Below are 11,078 nucleotides of genomic sequence, written 5' to 3' on the forward strand. Positions count from 1 at the left end.
ATATAATTTGATAATGGAAGTGTCTAATTTTTTCATTGTCTAGTTAGATAAGTGGGAAGTTGAAATTTCTAAGGTTAATTAATTATGTGTACTTTTAAGGTATCTGATTAGATGATGCAAATGTCTGATTGGTCTTCCTTATTAATCTTAGGTTCCCACTTCTCAGCAGAATGCAGTGTTGTGTGAATCTCCCTTGTTGATTTTGGATCAGTACTAAGAAAATTGTTTTCTTCTTCTTTCTGTGCCAATTTTCACAATCACTCAAAATTCCGGTATCCATATATTCTACTTTGTTTGATTTGATTTGACATTGAATCATGTGGTCTAGTATGTAGAATGTACTAAAATGTCTTTTAATCTTAAATATGTCATGTTAGAATCAAAATGAAAAGTAAGACAAATAAATTGAATTTGTGGTGTCATAAATATGCAAGTGATGCAATATCTCATCCACTATTTTGTTTACTGAAGCTATATGATAATGTTACAGTATTAGTCTAAATTTCCTCTTTCTCCCATTCTAGAAAATGTAATTGAACTTTTTCCTATTGCAGAATTTAGAAAAAAGGAAAATGGTTAAGATTTGTTGTATAGGAGCTGGATATGTAGGTGGTCCCACCATGGCTGTCATAGCACTGAAATGCCCCTCTGTTGAAGTAGCTGTTGTAGATATTTCAGTGCCTTGCATCACCACCTGGAACAGTGACCATCTCCCTATCTATGAGCCAGGCCTTTGGGATATAGTGAAGGAATGCTGAGGCAGGAATCTCTTCTTTAGCACAGATGTGGAGAAACATGTGTGTGAAGCTGATATAGTTTTTGTTTCTGTTAACACTCCTACAAAGACTAGAGGCCTCGGAGCAGGCAAGGCTGCTGATCTCACTTACTGGGAGAGTGCAGCTCGCATGATTGCTGATGTCTCAAAATCTGACAAAATTATGGTTGAGAAATCAACTGTTCCAGTCAAAACTGCTGAGGCAATTGAGAGGATTTTGACCCACAACAACAACAGAATTAACTTCCAAATCCTCTCAAACCCTGAGTTTCTTGCAGAGGGGACTGCAATTGAAGACCTTTTTAAACCTGACAGAGTCTTAATTGGAGGACGCGAAACTCCAGGAGGCCAGAAGGCTATCCAAGCATTAAAGGATGTTTATGCCCAATGGGTTCCTGAAGATTGCATCATCACAACCAATTTATGGTCTGCTGAGCTCTCAAAACTGGCTGCCAATGCATTCTTGGCCCAAATCTCTTCTGTGAATGCCATGTCAGCTCTCTGCGAGGCTAATGGAGCAAATGTTTTAGAGGTATCATATGTTGTTGGTAAGGACTCCATGATTCGTCCCAAGTTTCTTAATGCTAGTGTTGGATTCGGTGACTCTTGCTTCCAGAAGGATATTCTGAATCTGGTTTACATATGCGAATGCAATGGTCTTCCAGAGGTGGCTGAATACTGGAAACATGTAATCAAGATCAATGACTATCAGAAGATTCGTTTTGTCAACCGTGTTGTTGCCTCCATGTTCAACACAGTATCAGGCAAGAAAGTGGCCATTCTAGGTTTTGCTTTCAAGAAGGATACTGGTGATACTCGGGAGACCCCTAAAATTGATGGTTGCAAGGGACTATTGGGAGACAAGGCTAAGCTGAGCATATATGACCCTCAGGTTAACGAGGACCAAATCCAAAGGGACCTTGCAATGAAAAAGTTTGATTGGGCTCATCCCCTTCACCTCCAGCCAATGAGTCCGACTGGTGTGAAACAAGTTTCAGTCGTGTGGGATGCCTACACTGCGACAAAGGATGCTCAGTAATTCTAGTTTTAAAACCTCTCTCTCTCTCGCAAATTAAAACGCGAAGTTAAAATTGTATTTGCAACTTTAACCCATTAAATTCAACCACAATTACTGAACAAACACACCTTTAAATAACAATTAAACTATCAATTAACAATACCCATCAATTATATCAACCCATAATCACATAAGCACACCTCAAGAATTGGGGTTTTAGCTAGACATCATAAAAAGGTAAAAATCGTTACCAAGTTGTGTTTCCATCAACTGGGTAGGATTGATATAGTCTTTACAAAGGTCTAAGATGAAGAATCTTCAACACCCACTTCCAATTTCTTAGAAATGGAAATCTTCATAGTTAAGGAAAAATGTCTCAAAAACTTAGTTCTAAGCTCTCAACTTGAAAACTGAATAATAATGAAAACTGAATGTTAGATACTAAACTAAGAATTTAAAAACGTATTTATAGTCGCCCAAAAATGTGCTGCGAAGGACCATTCGGCGCAATAAGTTGGCATCGCCGATCCACTCGGCGATCCGCCCTTTGATCAATTCCATTGTCTTTTTACTTTGGCCTTCAGTATCTTCAGGTTTTGTACTTTGGGCGATATGGCACTACATCGTGGAACCGTTCGGCTACTCGCCGACTACTCCTTTCGACCGCTAACTTGATTTTCTCCTTCAAGACTCGGCACACTAGAACATTAGGCGAGACAATGGCCACTCGGCGACTCGCCCAATGGACTAGGCGATCCTCAGGCTCTCTTTTCCTCGTTCTTTCAGATGCCTTGTTCCTTTTTGCTCAATAGTGTCCATGCTTTGTTCTTCAATCCAAATACCTGAAAGTCAAGGATTTACATCAGTTATTGGCAAAAAATATTCATTTGAGGACACTAAATCTATTAAAATAAAGCCCTAAATGAGTCCAAATCGTGGACTCATCAATACCCCCAACTTAAACTTTTGCTTGTCCTCAAGTAAAACCCAAGTTTAGCAGTTCAAAAGGGATGTCTCGAACAGTGCTACACAAGACTCAATCATGAATGCACACAAGAAGACTCAACTTACTCATGCAAAGATCAATTGTGCACTCAAAGACTCAAGTTGTGACTCACCATTATCAAAGAATCTCAAGCTCACAATACTTGCTTTAAACGCAAGTTCAAGCTCAACATAGGTACTCAAATGGCCTTACACAAAGAATGACTCCATATTCACACACAATGGTTCACAATTTAAAGCTCCGAAATAAAATGCAATGGTCACACTTACAAAGATGAACACAATGCATGATTTCACCCATAAGTTTCCCCGTATTTTCCAATCAACATTTGCTTCAACTCACTCAAGATAAAAAAGGTCTTTTCAAGGCCTGTAATGGGGCGGAGTGTAAGGGTATGGTCATTTAGGCTCAATGGCTATCGTTCTCATGAAATGTGGTGTGAACAACACTTCCTTTCCTTTTCATCATCATTTTCATTCGTGCTCACAAGTCATCCCATTATTATTTTTCCATGGACTTTTGGAAACCCCATTTTCTTTGTATTTTCACAACATTATTCCACAACTTCTTCATTCTTTTTCTTTTTCGTTCTTTTCTTCTTTTTCTCTCTTTTTTTTTTGTATGGAGGGGTTACATTTTTCTCAAAACCATGGGTCAAAGGGGACTTTGTTGAACTTCTTGATTTACCTTCTCTTTTCACGACACCCCCAACTTAGGCTTTTGGCCTAAGTTGGCTATTCAAACAAACAACAAATCATGAGGATTATGGGTAATGGATCAAGAAAGGTCACAATGACATCAAGTTTCTTCCGAGAAAAGGGTATTCAAACACATATATAATAGTTCAAATAAACTATATCGTTCGCTTGGAAATATTGAGTTGACCTGGGGCCATTATTCAAATTTTATCTCCTGCATTTTCCTACACATTCAAAAGAAATTTAAATGTTAGAAAACAATTCACACTCGATACTAGTCATGGTTAATCATCCTATGAGAGCTTTGGAAAAGGAGGAACAAGATGAATCATTATGGAAGAATCAACTTTTGTAGACTTGTACATCATGTAAATACCAACATATGGAAGTTGGTTAAAACCAATTATCCTAGAATGCAGAATATTCCATCATAGTAACTGAGAGAATCATCACTAAAGCAATATTGTTGGTGCTAGTTGGAGAATTCCTGGTAAGAGCTCCTATAAAATATGTGTTAGAAGACATACTGGAGACTTAATATTTTCTCAAGCTGAGATTTTCCCATACATACCAAACACTGAGGTAGAGGAAATTGCAATTAGAGAAGCTCTATCCTACTGTGTTGTACAAGAATTTACTAATTTCATAATTAAGAATGACTCTCTTTTGATTAAAAAAATGTAAGAGGATATAGGTGGACCTTACCCTGGCACATTAGTACAATGGTATCAAAATACAAGAAATTTCATAGAGATTTCAAAATCCAGGTGCAACATATATACAAAGAGGATATTTCATTTGTTGATTATCTAGAAAATCTTGTTATGGAGTACTAAGGCAAATTAGAATACATATCTTTCTCTAAATTACCTATTCAAGGTAAAATATTTCTTAATATAGACAACATAAAAGATCCTAAAATCAGGTTTAGTCTAATTTTTTTTTCAAATAGGTGACAAGAAATGAAGAAAAACACTACCCCAACATAAGAATTTTAATAGTGTTAAAAATAATAATGTTTTCAGTACCTAATATAACATATATAAACAAACTTATCATGTGTTCAACTCAAATGAACTGATGTTATCTTAAATAAGTATCAAACTAAGGGTCAACAACATTCTGGCACCATCTCACATTTAAAAGTTCAGAATTTAAGTGTTTTGTTAATGTGAAATATAACATACCTTTGCAAAAACTGAAGCATGAGTTGAGCCAAAAGAATTTGGAAGACTTTGCCCTTTTACAGATCATGCATTGCTTGCATAAACATGTGAAGGAAGGTTAGATCCGGCGGCACACCCCGCTAAACAAAAGTTAGCTCGTGCATTTCACTTATTATTGATGTGAAGCATTGCCTCATCTACTTAATCTTCTTAAGAGGCACAAAGATACTTAGAACTTCTGAGAAGTCAATGGTGTAATTCGGCAGACAGCTGATGCATTAACAAATATTGCTCATGAAAAAGTATCATTAAAACACATGTTGTTAGTTTATTCTTATCTGATAACATTGTTATTGCAGAATCTACAAAAATAAGATCTTTTTTTCATACTTCATATGTATTTTTTTACTATAGGATTGAAGGTGGTATCCCTCCACTTGTTGAGTTTGTTGAGTTTGTTGTTCCAAAGGTGCAGAGAGCAATTGCAGGATCCTGTAGATTATGGAATGCACTGTGATATATTTTAGTATTTTTTAGACTCCTAGAAATGTTGATATAAAAAAAGAACACCTATATAGTTATAACATGATGATAGTAAGTACTCATATTTCAAAACAAAAAAAAACACAAATAATAAATATCTACCAATGAAATAGGTGAAGAATAACAACAAACCTATGACACCCTCTCAGTATGGTTCAACATTCAAAAAAAAAATTCAATTTGTGTACTTGAACCAAAAAGTGATATTGTAGATGATTACAAACCGACAGGTTTTATACATGTTATGCGAGATCAAGGAGGAGAGGAAAGAATTAAATAGGCAGCTATAACTGTAATATAATTTTGTTTGTTCCTAGCAAGATGTCACCATGCTTGATGTTCCTACTTCCCAATCATTAATCAGCTACATATAAGGTATTATGATAAACACAATGACTAATATTAGAAAAACTATTGAATTCCAATATTTAACTTGACAAATTCCAAGACAACAACTAAAAGAACAAATAGAATGCAGGAAAAAATAGAAAATAATTGAAACAAAATTCATGCAGATTAAAAGAGCACCTACAAAAGATGTTGGCATGCATGCTTAGATGTATAACCAAAACGTAAACTTGACATTACTTCAGAGTATTGTTTGTCTTAAACCACAAATGATGATCTTTATATTCAAGAATTGTAGTACAACACACTCAGTATAGGACATTGCAGGGAAAAAAGAAAAAGGAAAGAAGAACAAGGCTTTAAGATTGAGACAAAATGCCAACTCATTATGCTGTTGTTTTCCCCTTCTGTCTTAAAGGCCATATAATATTGTTACCTTTAAAAAGAAAGTTTTTCTTTCTTCACTAATAGATATGATATTGAAGTTGGAAAATCAATTGTTAAAATAATTTGATTTATCTTATTATTCAAGTATTCACCTTAACTGAGGACATTCTAAAATCAAAAACTAACATTGTTGCAAACTATATATGAGAATGATACTAAGATGGTAGTAATTTATGATTCATATTGAAATATTTTCTAAGAACAGAATTTTACTCTGTTTGTCGTTAGAACCATATGATATTGAACCTAACATAAAATTAGGATATGCTTGAATCTCATAGATTAGATCAAAAGTTTGATAACTTTTAGTAACTCACCTTTCTAGTAGATGGAAGCAAGATTTCCCTTGGTAGAAGCTGGAAATACGGGAAGCATTGTAAGCTGAGTCAAATGTATGTATATTAGGTAAAAATTGCACAAAATGTTTGCAACATTTAATTCCAAGTAAAAATTCAGGTGCAGAAACAAAAAGTTATCTGTACGAAACAATTTCTCTCTCTCTTAACATGTTGTAGAGCCTGTTAATTTTTGATGCAGAGTAGTTGTTTCTTGTGTTGGCAGTGGGCTGCCAATATCCCGATGGCATTGTTATCTCAGTGAAGATTGTAGGAGTTGTGATTTTAACAGAACAACTTTCCAGTGTGATATTTACAATCTTTTAAATGTAAAGTTCCTCATGTGTTCACCTCACAAGCAACTTCACTCAATTCGTGTGAAAATAGACAATTTTAAAGATATTTACAAGCTTTCAGATAAATATTTCGAAATTGGCTTGCTCCTCATGTCCATGCTACCTCAAACTAAAAAGCAACTTACTCATACATAGTCATAGATAATGAGTGTGAACTAGAGGATGATCAAACCCTTTAGCGGAGATAGGCTGAGTTGTGCTCAAAAGCACTACACGACACAGAAAGACTCCCGATACTCCCAACTCATCCTCCACCTCAAGCACAATAGTCTGAGAAGGCATCATAAGTGCCTTTCTGCACATGCACCTCCTCCATGTTCGATTAACAGATTAAAGGCGACCGGATTAAGAACGATTCTAGAAGAGAAGCAGTTTTCTATTGATAGGGTAGTGGACATGTATCCAGCTTTGTGGGACACAATTTGGTTCGACAAACATGAGATATTCACACAGTTCTAAGGCCTTTATATACCTTTATGGGTCCTGGAGTTCTATGAGGAGTACGGGAAGCTAATCTCGAAAAGAAAGAAGAAGGTCAACTCATTTGCACCTATTGATCATGTGGTGGAGCGAGGTAGAAAGGTGAAGTGCAACCATTCAAACATAAATGAAGTGGTGGGGTGCACAATCCAGATACCCTAGGCGATCATAAGGGGTGGTTAGCACCTTTTATTTCTGACATTACACCTCCGTGGATTGAGCCAAGGGTAGATATTGAGAAGAAGGACCTTATTGTAGATGCGAGGTACTGGTTCGGGTTTATTAGCAGCACATTCACACTGTCACAGAATGAATCCATCCTCCGGCACCTGAAGGCAGCCGTGATGGGATCTATCAATGATCGGGATAGATTAAATCTAGGGATGATAATTGAGCAAGAGATGGCCATGAGAACCAAGAAGAGCCATACATTGCTACCTTTCCTAGTGCTGATCACAGAGTTATGTCGACGAGCTAGAGTACCCTTTATGGCAAAGACGGATTTGGCAGTAGCTCCACCTTTCTCTACTGACATTCGAAGGATCAAGGCTGAGTACACTAGGAATAAGGTTGAGAGAAAGAGAGCAGCGCCGGTAGACACATCCCCAGTTGTTGATGTAGATACGTTGTAGACATAGATTGTTCAATCCACTCATGCTGGTGAGTCTTCAGGTACACCGAGCTCATATGCTCCTACAACTTCTTCTTTTGCTACTACTACTTCCCGCAACCTGTTTACACATAAGATGCTATATAAGATGGGAAATCTAGTCTAGTTGGTTGATGTACGTGCTTCCTGAGTTGACGCGGCTGTCCCAAGGTTGATTGAGCAGGCCATTTCTCTTACCCTTGCTGCCATCCGAGCAGACTTATGAGAGGAGTGAGAGTTGATTACTTCTCATGGCCTAGCATTGGACGCACTCATTGTGCAAGTTGAGGCATCTGAGTAGGGAGGGCGATAGTCTGATGATGTGACAACCTTAAAAGATGATGTTGGAGGATTGAGGTGTGATATGGATGAGCTCAAATCCACTAATTTATCTATGTTCTTCTGCACTATTGGCCTTCATTAGATTTCGAGCTCATAGATTCCAACTATTTCTGAGATCCCTCCGGCCACTGCGATCGGAGATGCTATTTCAGGTAATGATGATGATAAGTCAGACACTCCTTAGATAGATGAGGAAGAGTTTGGGACCTAGGATGGTACAGTTTATGATGAGTTAGTGGACTTGGAGGGTGTGATGATGTAGGTGGTGATGGAGGCATCTATTCAGGAAACCTCGATGATTGGATCCTGTGAAGCACATCCCAATCCTGGAGATAGCTATATATGCACAACGTTCACCTCAAGTTTAGCAAGACATGGAGATCTTGACTCTTTTACTATTCCATTCTTGAAACTTTTCAATTACTTTTACATTAAGGACACTATTTAGTTTTGTTTAGGGGGCCTATTTCCTTTCTTTGTATTTATTCTATTTTGAATGATTGTCTTTTGTTTCGCATGATTCTTTTGCTTTTTGGCTGTGTCCAAAATTGAATGTTGTTTTTTGATCCCATTTTTCCATTCTTAATGTATGATTGTTTATGTTGTTCTCTTAAATATTTGAGTATGGGTTGTGATTAATACCAATGACTTGAATAGTACTTTTCATTGAACGATATGTTCGTGCAAGTCCAATGAGGCAAATTTGAGTTGCAAAAGTGATGTGTGAACTCTTAGCATCTTATTGTGTCTAGTCGATGGTTGAAGTGAGTCATGTGATGGTCGTTGCACGTGAGCTCAATTTGTATAGTCAAGATCGATGATTGTGTTGAATGCCTTGTGTGGTGAGATTTTCTTGATATATGTACTGTGTGATACCTAGAACTTTCCACGTTTGTCCAATTGACTAACATTGACGAATGAAACAAATGATATTAGGAACAAATTTTTTGAGAGTGAACAAAGTTGCCATCCTACCTCTTTGTGACCACCTTGTGAGAGTGTGAACCTAACTTGACACTATTTGAGCCTACCATTTTCTTTGGATGAAACATAAACCCATTTAACCTTTTTCCTCCCCACCTAAAACCTTTATGAAGCTTTGGTTCGTTTGAATAGCCAACTTAGGCCATCAGCTAGACCTTTGTGAAAATTCACCCTTTAGAAATTGTATTGAAAATGATTTTGAAAAAAGAAGATAGAACCTTTCCATATTTAAAAAAAGAAAGATAGAAAAACAAAAGAAAATAAGATTGAAAAAGAGTGCATGATGGAGAGAAAACGAGTGTCTAATGAGCCATACAAGAATCTTTGTGCTTGAAAGAACATAAGGAGGATTGTGAAAATTAAAAGAGTGGAAGAAAAGGAGAAGAATAGAAATGCAATCCATTCTTCATGAAAGTAGAAGTCACTAAGGAAAACTGATCATACCTTTACCTTCTGTCCCGGTACAAGCCTTGAAAGACCTCGGTGATCTTGATTGAGACGAATGACAAGTGATTGGAAAATACAGGCAAACATATGGGTTGAATCATTTATGTGTTTATCTTTGAGAGTGTGAGAGTTTATTTCGATTCCTTAATTCTTAAATGTTGATGATCTTTGCCTGGGCATGTTATCTTTCTTAATGTGAGGGCATTCAAAATTCTCTTGTTGAACTTGAATTTGCATTTGAAGCAAGCATTGTGAGCTTGACTTCTATTTGATTATGACTAGTCACAATTTGAAACTTTTAGTGCACAATTGAACATTTCCTGTGTAGATCAAACCTCGTGTGCATTAATGTTGAGTCCCAAGTAGCACTATTTGTAGACGTCCCTGTTGACATGATTGATCATGTGATTTACTTGAGGACAAAGAAAACTTTAAGTAGGGGGTGTAGATGAGTCAGAAATTTTGACTCATTTTGGGCTTAATATTTTATGCTCATAACTGATGTTAAAATGTTAATTTGCAGCAATGAAGGCAAAAGTGCATGGCAAGGACATTACGAGGCAAAATAGGAGCAAAAAACCTGCAAAAGTTGAAGGAAAGGAAAGCTGGTACTCGCCAAAGACACTCGGTGACTCACCGGGTGGACCTTCAGCTCGCTCAAAGTTTGAGAGTGCCAGCCCTTAGACAAGACCAACTTGTCGAGTAAACTGGTGGTTCGGATCGGCGATGCTGATTTCAATTGCCTAAAGTTACAAAATGATTTCGCTGAAAAAGACATGCCAAAGAGGCGAGTAGAGGAGCACTCAGCGCATCATCTACCATTTCGGCGAGCCCGACTTATCTCATTGAGTTAACTCCATGTTGAAAATCTTGAAACGTATAAATGCAATTTTGAAAAGAAAAAAAGGAGTTCCCACATTGTCCACTTCTGGGGTTTCTGATCCTCAACATTTTAAAACATTGTTTTTACATATTTGAGTAGATATTTAGGGTTTGTTAGATTTTTAGCTTCAATTTAAGCATTTGGAGACTTGTGGATTGTTACCAAATTTGATATACAACTTCGTTGGTAACGTTTCTTGTCCTTTTTCATGTTTGGCTAAAACCCTCATTCTTGGGGGTGTAATAATGTAGTTGAATTCATTAATTAGCTAATGGGTGTTGTTATTTACTGATTTTATTATTTATTTGTAGTGGGTTCAATTAATAATTTGTGTTTTATTTGAGGAATTGTAGTTGTCAATGCAATTCTAGCTTAGTACTCTATACTTGCTTGAGAAAGAAGTGTTAGATTTATATTATTAGTCGATGATTCTACTGATTGTGTTGTTATGGATTTAGTTTGAGAAAGTGAATCTGAATTCAATGTTACAAATCTGGATTGAAAAAGTAGATTGATTAAGGTAACGGGTTGTTAATCTGTGGTGTGCTTGTTGAGGTTCGAAAGAACTCAGTTGATTCTGATTAGTTGATTTAGAAATGGC

At 36.7% G+C, this 11,078-nt stretch overlaps 1 pseudogene; it reads left to right on the plus strand.

Annotated features, from left to right (window-relative positions):
* The first annotated feature begins 572 nt into the window (after positions 1–572).
* LOC102594125 (UDP-glucose 6-dehydrogenase 3-like) lies at positions 573–10,278 on the plus strand (annotated as a pseudogene).
* Positions 10,279–11,078: the final 800 nt, after the last annotated feature.

This window comes from Solanum tuberosum, unplaced genomic scaffold (genome assembly GCF_000226075.1).
Source record: "Solanum tuberosum cultivar DM 1-3 516 R44 unplaced genomic scaffold, SolTub_3.0 scf00109, whole genome shotgun sequence".
NCBI lineage: Eukaryota > Viridiplantae > Streptophyta > Magnoliopsida > Solanales > Solanaceae > Solanum > Solanum tuberosum.